Here is a 7767-nt window from a genome sequence, read left to right as displayed (position 1 = left end):
AGAAAGTTTGGCAATCGCCAGCCATTTTGCGTATATTGCAGAGGAGCAGGTTATCTGTTGTTAGCATGCTGCCACGCGCCCTGCTGCACCTGATAGTCTTACACAGCATTCCTCACCTGAGAGACGGAAAGAACGGGCAGGTTTTAACACGAACGGCCAGACACTCATACACTTGTTCTGTGGCTGCAGGTGTAGCTCACATCGCATGTAATACTGCAGCTCCGGGCTTGTAGGTGAGCCGCATAAATATGCGCCGGGGTTTTAAGGAGGAGGTGAGGGTAATTTGATGTTTGGAGCCACACAACGTGGGACGAGGAGTCCAAACGACTGTTTATTTGGAAGAATTAAGCTTTTCGCTCCGTGTGAAGTTGATCGCTTTGTGGATTTTCCCTCAAGTGTGGTTCAGGGCAGAGAGAGGGCACGTGAATGCATTGAAGTCCATCGCATATGTAACCGCACACCGACTTCCAGTCTCCCCAAAAATGAAAATATACAATCTGAAGTACTTCTCTGTCTGTTGCATATTTAAGATGGAGGCCTCACAGTAACTGTCGAATTCAAAGACAAGGACCGTGTGTGGAGATCTCGGATAATAGTGCAGTGTTTCACTGAACGGAGTGATTATGTTAAAGTGATTGACTGTGATTATTACCTCTAACTGCCAAACACCATTTTAGAAAGTTTCCAGACTCGGTATCGAATTAAACTAGGATTATTAATGGGGAATCAACATGGGAAGGATGTAGCAATAGCTTGTATTTAAATTGTGTCTATGCATAAATCTCACAAAAACGTTCAGGAACACGTCCAAGTAAAATTTTACCATCAAAGTTAGAAAAAAACTTACAAGAAATTATATGGATTACAAATAAGAAGCATAGATAATATTCTTTATGACATTACTTTCATGATAATTACGCAATTTTACACCCAAATTCTCATTAGAGTAATGCATCTGCACATTTTACTTTTAACTTTATGTGTAATTCTCATTATTCTCGATTATATTAGATTTTTGTTAGAACTAACAGTGATTTTGGACACAGTTCCAGATTTTTTTTTTCATTTATTTAATTCTATATTTATATAAATCAGTGTTGTTTTGTTAACTAAAAAATAAAACTTAAAAAAAAGTGAGGTAACTGAAATAAAAATAAAATATAAATATTAGGTGAACTAATAAAAACTGAAAGTCAGAAAAGTTGCCTTGGCACCTTACTGAAATGAGTAAGTTTAAGGTGAAGTACTAAAATGACAAAAAAAAAAAAAAAAAGAAGTTAAATATTACATATACAAAAACATGACAGAAATTACTAAAACTTTAACTAAAATAAAAATGAAAGGTAATAAATATATATATAAAAAAATGTATATGTTAAAATATTGTAACATACTAAATTAGTATAAAATAATAACTCTGATCTAAATATTATATTTATAAATTACATCTATACATTTATATTTTAAATATAACAAATATTATTTATTTTAAACAATTATTTAAGTAATTATTATTATTATTTATTTTTGCATTATAATAATGACAGTTTGAGAGAAATGTGCACAATTGTCATGCAAAGAAAAAAAAAAAAAAAAAAATCTTAATCTTAATGGTCCTAAAATGACTCTTGATTTCTTTCCCTTTGATTTTAGGGTGAAATGTGAGCTGGACCTGTTGGTGAGATTCAGCTCTATGACAGCGGTTGTACGGCAGTCCGAGTGTCCCGACGTTCTTGTTTGCACATGTGGACAGTGAGTGAGACACTTTTAGCATGGAATTCTTCTGAGCTCCACCTCCGGTTCCTTCATGCACCTCAATCATACAATTCACATTCACATCCAAGAATGTATAATTCCATGGGTGCGACACGCTCCTTTTATTTCCTGCCTGTAAAACATTTTTGAGAGCACAAAGAGCATTTTATAAAAATCACAAAATCAGTTGTCAAAAAGGTTAACATGTAGGTTAAGGCAATCTGGTTTTGACGAGAAGAGATTTGCTGAATGTGGCACGTTGAAGCTTGTTTGTGTGTGTGTGTATGTGTGTGTGTGTGGGTGTGTGTGTGTGTGTGTGTGTGTGTGCGGCCTGTGGCAGGTGCACAGAAGAGGCAGATAAAGGGATTTCAGACCTGCTGAAATCTGTGAGGGCAAGTCAGAGCTGTGCTCCACACACACACACACACACACACACACACACACACACACACACACACACACACTCCCTCTTAAATGTTTTATCTCAAGTTAAATAGGAAAAAAGTCATTAGGACTTCATGAATAGAGTTCATGTTGTTATTTCTGGAAAAAATTATTCTGATAGGTCAATCGCAGCACTCAGCAGAATAGCAACCATCTATCTATCTATCTATCTATCTATCTATCTATCTATCTATCTATCTATCTATCTATCTATCTATCTATCTATCTATCTATCTATCTATCTATCTATCTAGCTAATTGTCTGTCTGTCTGTCTGTCTGTCTAATCAAAAAAACACTTTTTTTATGCTGGGAAAAGTTTTTTTTTTAAATCCCATCAAAGCAAAGTTTAATGACAAACTATGTTTAATGGAATGAAGGCTGTGTGTGAGCGCTGACACAAATCCCTAAACCTCACAGCTATGTAAATATGCATGTCTTGTCGTGTCCGGACAGACCCCTGTAATTATACCATCATCAGAATCACCTGTGTGAAGGTCTATCGCTGCATCACAAGAGGGCTGCGTTCGAAAGAAAAACACGCTGGGAGAATGATGCTGACACACACCAGTCGCCAGCTCAAATTCACAGACACATTTATATAAGCTATACACGCTACAGCTGAGATAGATGACAGAAGTCAAACTCTTTGCACAGACTATATGTGAAAGCTCATTCAAAGCATAACACATCAGCTGGAGTCTTTGAAGTTGTTTAATCTGTTGATATTTGGCAGTGAATTTCAGATTTCCCAGCATCCTCTTGGTGTCAGGACAAATGAGACACGGTCTACCGCCCGCTCTTTTAAAAACAGAGCCACGCTGAAAGAAAGGGACGCCAGTGAATCCCGAGGACATGTACCTGCACGGGAGAGCTACTTGTGCAAACAAAAGACGGTAAAACACAAAAATGCACTTTTCTGATTGAGTTGAATGACATTTTCTCACCAATATTTGATCACCCCCCAACAGTGAAAATAAGGTAAACCTTCACATTACATCAAGGATTAAACTAAATATTCAATTTTAGGGAGGAGTGATCGAAGGTAAAATCTGAGGATTAGTCACGGAAATCACCAATCGCCCTGTCCATAGTGGTTACAACCCAGTTTAATAAAAAATACCAATGCATAATTGTAAACTACTCCACAAGACAATGCCAAAAGGGACTAATCAATCAATCAATCCTAAGGAATATTTTTCAAGCTTGTTTTGGCGCTGACACTGGGAGTCTTAACGCACTAGAGGAGACAGGTTTAAAAAGCGTTCTTATCTCTCCAGCATCAGCAGATCACCTGGAGCTATCCGAGAAAATGTCACTCGCAGCCGGGAGTGAAAAGAGGTGGCTTGTTTTGTCCGGAATCACTTAAGTCTCTCAACCTGAAAACAAGGGATCACGGGGATAATCCAACTCCACTCCAAACTGGGATACGAACAGCAGACACAGCTCTCCTAAAACATTCCTCCTGCTCTTACAGTGCAACATACATCATCAAAATATCTTTATGAGTGCAATGCATATGCTAAAATATTTCAACTATGCATGTTCACATTCTTGTAATTTGATAGTACATAATAGACTGACCTAAGTGCACTAAGTTATATATCTTGCTGTCTCTACACACTGTAGTGACGGCAGCAGAAAACACATCCTGTGCTCTGACCTCACCATCCCCCAACACACACACACACACACACACACTGAATGTGAGTCTAATGCATGCTGACATGACTGCGCACTTCCCACTGCCCCTGCCAAAAGACAACGAAAGAAAGTTTTTCCTGAAGTATTAGTAGGATCTCTAAGCCTCACAGTGTTCCTGTAGCTCAAGCTGGCTCTTTCCCATGACAGTTCATTAATGGTGACCACATCAGTAGAGCTCATAAAACATACACCATAGAAATAGTTCACGCAACTCCTTTGCAAGTAGTGCAACTAGTTCATGTGCTATATTTTAAATATTCTCAAGTCATAAAATAGCTTTGTCTGAGGAAATAACTAAAATGGGTCATTTTTCGCTGAAACTCTTCCCTCAAAATTCATTATTAAAGAGATAGTTCACCCAACAATGAAAATTCTGCCATCATTTACTCACCCTCATGTCATTCCAAAGCCATAAGACTTTGGTTATTCTTTGAAACACAAATGAAATAATCTTAAACATGGAAGCTCGCACGTGTGTGCGTGATGCATGAGACCCGATTAGGTTTGTTCTTAATGTGATGTGTGTCGATCATTGTTTAGATGTTAATAAAAGCCTAAATGAAATCTGTTCATCATATAAATCTCTTTACAAGACTTGGATTAAAACACTTGATTCATATGGACTTGTTTTAGGACATCTTTGTGACGTTTTTAGATTTTGGTTACCTGGACCTCTCAGGTTTCATAAAAAAAAAATTTGTGTTTCAAAGATTACCAAAGTCTTATGGGTTTGGGACGATATGATGGTGAGTGAGAAAATGACAACAAAATTTGGATTTTTGTGTGAACTATCCCTTTAAATCTTCATATTCAAACTGGCGTCGCATGTTTGATTATAACACATGCAAGAATTTGTAAAACCTTTCGCAACTGACATTTTTTAAAATCTTCAGAAAACTTGAAAAATAGCACAGAAGTCATACTGTAATTGTGCTTTTATGGGGGTTTTGTCCATTTTATTAGACATGGATGGCTGTCCCAATTCGACGGCTCCTTTGAATGCAGCCTACAAATACATATTTTGTTTCCCAGGCCATGAAGGATTGAATTAGTAGATCCTTTGCAGCCTATAGCCTATCCCAAGATTCATTGCTGGTGACCACTGGATTTTTTTTTTGAGAGAACATGCCGGATTACACTAGTATTGTGTTTCAACGTACTCAAATACCTAACGATACCAAATCACACAAAAAAAGCGGTTCCAAATGACATATATCTTACTAAGATGCAATTTTATAGATAGTTTATACTTTTTATTATGTACATAAATGGACCACGGTGAACATTTAGACGCTGTTTTGTTTTCACACAGTTTAATACAACTTTCAAAAACGTTAATGTCACTCATCAATGACACTCCGAAGGCTAGACCGTCCCATTTAACAACATTCGGTTGGACCTTTGCGAACTTCGAAGGCGTGTCCTTTAAAGGAGAACTCCGGTCAATTTTAACATTGAGCTCATTTTTTTGTAAATTTGGAGTGCTGTCAATACAGAGAACAACGACAAAAATCGGTGTTGCCTACACCGTGTTATCCTCTTTTTAAAATGTGCACCCTGTTGACTTCAATGGGGCAAGTTTTAAACCTGCTTTTAGCCTCTTAACATCCTCGATGTGTCATTACAAGTGCACAGGTCATGTGAGTGATTCCTTCAGAGTGAACACGGTGAATCTGACTGCAGTAGATGTGAAAGAAATGGATAAAAATGATGTTATTTAAGCCAGCGCACATACCTGTATTTACATCCTGTTTTCGGTTGAAGTCCAAAGTAGTCGATTGTCGAGTTCACGCGCGTGATCATAGGTAACTAAACCTATGCGCGTGAACTCGACAATCGACTACTTTGGACTTCAACCGAAAACAGGATGTAAATACAGGTATGTGCGCTGGCTTAAATAACATCATTTTAAAAAGAGGATAACACGGTGTAGGCAACACCGATTTTTGTCGTTGTTCTCTGTATTGACAGCACTCCAAATTGACAAAAAATGAGCTCAATGTTAAAATTGACCGGAGTTCTCCTTTAAAGTCCGGGTCCTTTGTAGGATGCAGCCTCTGAATTGGGACACAGCTTATGTAAAAATGTAGTTTCAAGATTCTGTCTTCCACAAAAAAATAACAGCATACATGTTTGAAACGCCTTGAGTGCACTGTACCTTTAATGTAAACCTAAACCCCAGTGCCACATGGGAACAGAAGCATCTTATATCCCCCTAAAACCTGTCTTAAGTCTCTCTCCTACGCAGTAATAATAAGATCAGGTGAATTGTTGAGTAAGCGCGTGAATAACTTGTGCCAGTGGAATTTCCCATTGTAAGAGAGCATGATGCCACAAGCGTGCAATGAATCACCACTATACAGTAATGCTCCGGCGTCTCTTCTGAGGGATCTGAGCACAGGGTGTGTATCAAATGCTCTTTAACGGGAGTCATAACATGCATGGCCAACACTGAAAGCACAAAAGCTTTGTTTATCCGATTCATCCTCCATATGGGAGACACAGGAATTATGGCTTAAGGTTTAACTTGCGGTGACAGGAAATGCATGTTTACTCTTTTTCCAGCATTTTAAATCTGCTAAATATATGCTGACATTAGCTCTGTTTCAAAGTGAGATGCCTTGCTGCCTATTGTAATACAGCATCCTAACCGAACCGAACAGTACTTTTACTCACAATCGATTCCAATAGTATAGCATGCACGACCATACATATGAGTGCATTTACTTACTTGGATTCATTTTTTCATCGAACTCATTGCGACGAATTCTGGGATTGCCTTATCTGTGGAAAATATTGTAACACTTTATAATAATGGTCCTTCATTAATAGGTATGCAGGAACTAATGCAGGACAAATGAGTACCACTACATTAACACTTCAGCTACAAACTAATATGGAAACAAAATGAACAAATCAGAAAGCAATATCAAATTTAGGACTGAGATAGTTCCTTATTAGGTAATCAATAATTGCTGAATGAGATTAGCCTCATTAATAATTATCAACTAACTATGACAAATTATAAAGAATTACTAATTAATTACTAAATCACAACATTAACGTTTCTGAGATGTGAGCAATTGTCTTTTTTTAAACTCTCAACATGGTCATAATAGTCCATATTAGTTCTTGATGCCAATCTCATTCAATAGGAGGAACTATCTCAGATTATGAAAAAGAGTTAATTTGGCTTTTACATTTGACAAGTAATTCATACTTCAGAATTTTACATGAATATGTGCTTGTTTTACAGATAGTAATTGTAAATAGTCTGGTTTGCACGGATATTAAAGTATCAGTTTTGGAGAAAATGACATTTAAAATACAGATGCATTTGTTTTTCTGCATCCACAGGACGGTACAGATGACAAACAAACACACTGTTGATTATAGCCGTGTCTAACACACACGTGTAAATCAATACAGACCTTTACGAGTTTAAAGGGCATTCATTCTCCTGCTAACACCTGACCAAGGTACAGATAAACACAAGACACAATCAAATCAAATAAATAGAATTTTTCAAGCAAATGTGAAAGAATACATGACATTGTATCTACTGTGTTTTGCCTGAGCTAGACATTTTTGTCAATAGGTCAAACTAAACACACCGAAGGCTTTTCCTGACCATTGTTCCCACAAACGAGGCATTTTACCTTGAGGGACTGTCCTTGTCAGTAACAATTAACTTGAGGAACCTTTACCTTTCAGCTATTCAAACTCTCACAGAGCCTTGGGTGTGAAGCGCCGCTGACTAAGACACAACTCTATTAATCTGTGTGAACGAGCCATCATGAGTGACAGATAAACATCACTCATTGAGGTGACCAGCACTACACTCAAAGATGTGCTGTTTTAAATT

The sequence above is a fragment of the Squalius cephalus genome (genome assembly GCF_949319135.1).
Source record: "Squalius cephalus genome assembly, chromosome: 25".
Classification (NCBI taxonomy): Eukaryota; Metazoa; Chordata; class Actinopteri; order Cypriniformes; family Leuciscidae; genus Squalius; species Squalius cephalus.
The sequence above is the reverse complement of the archived record's forward strand: the minus strand, read 5'-3'. Positions refer to the sequence as shown.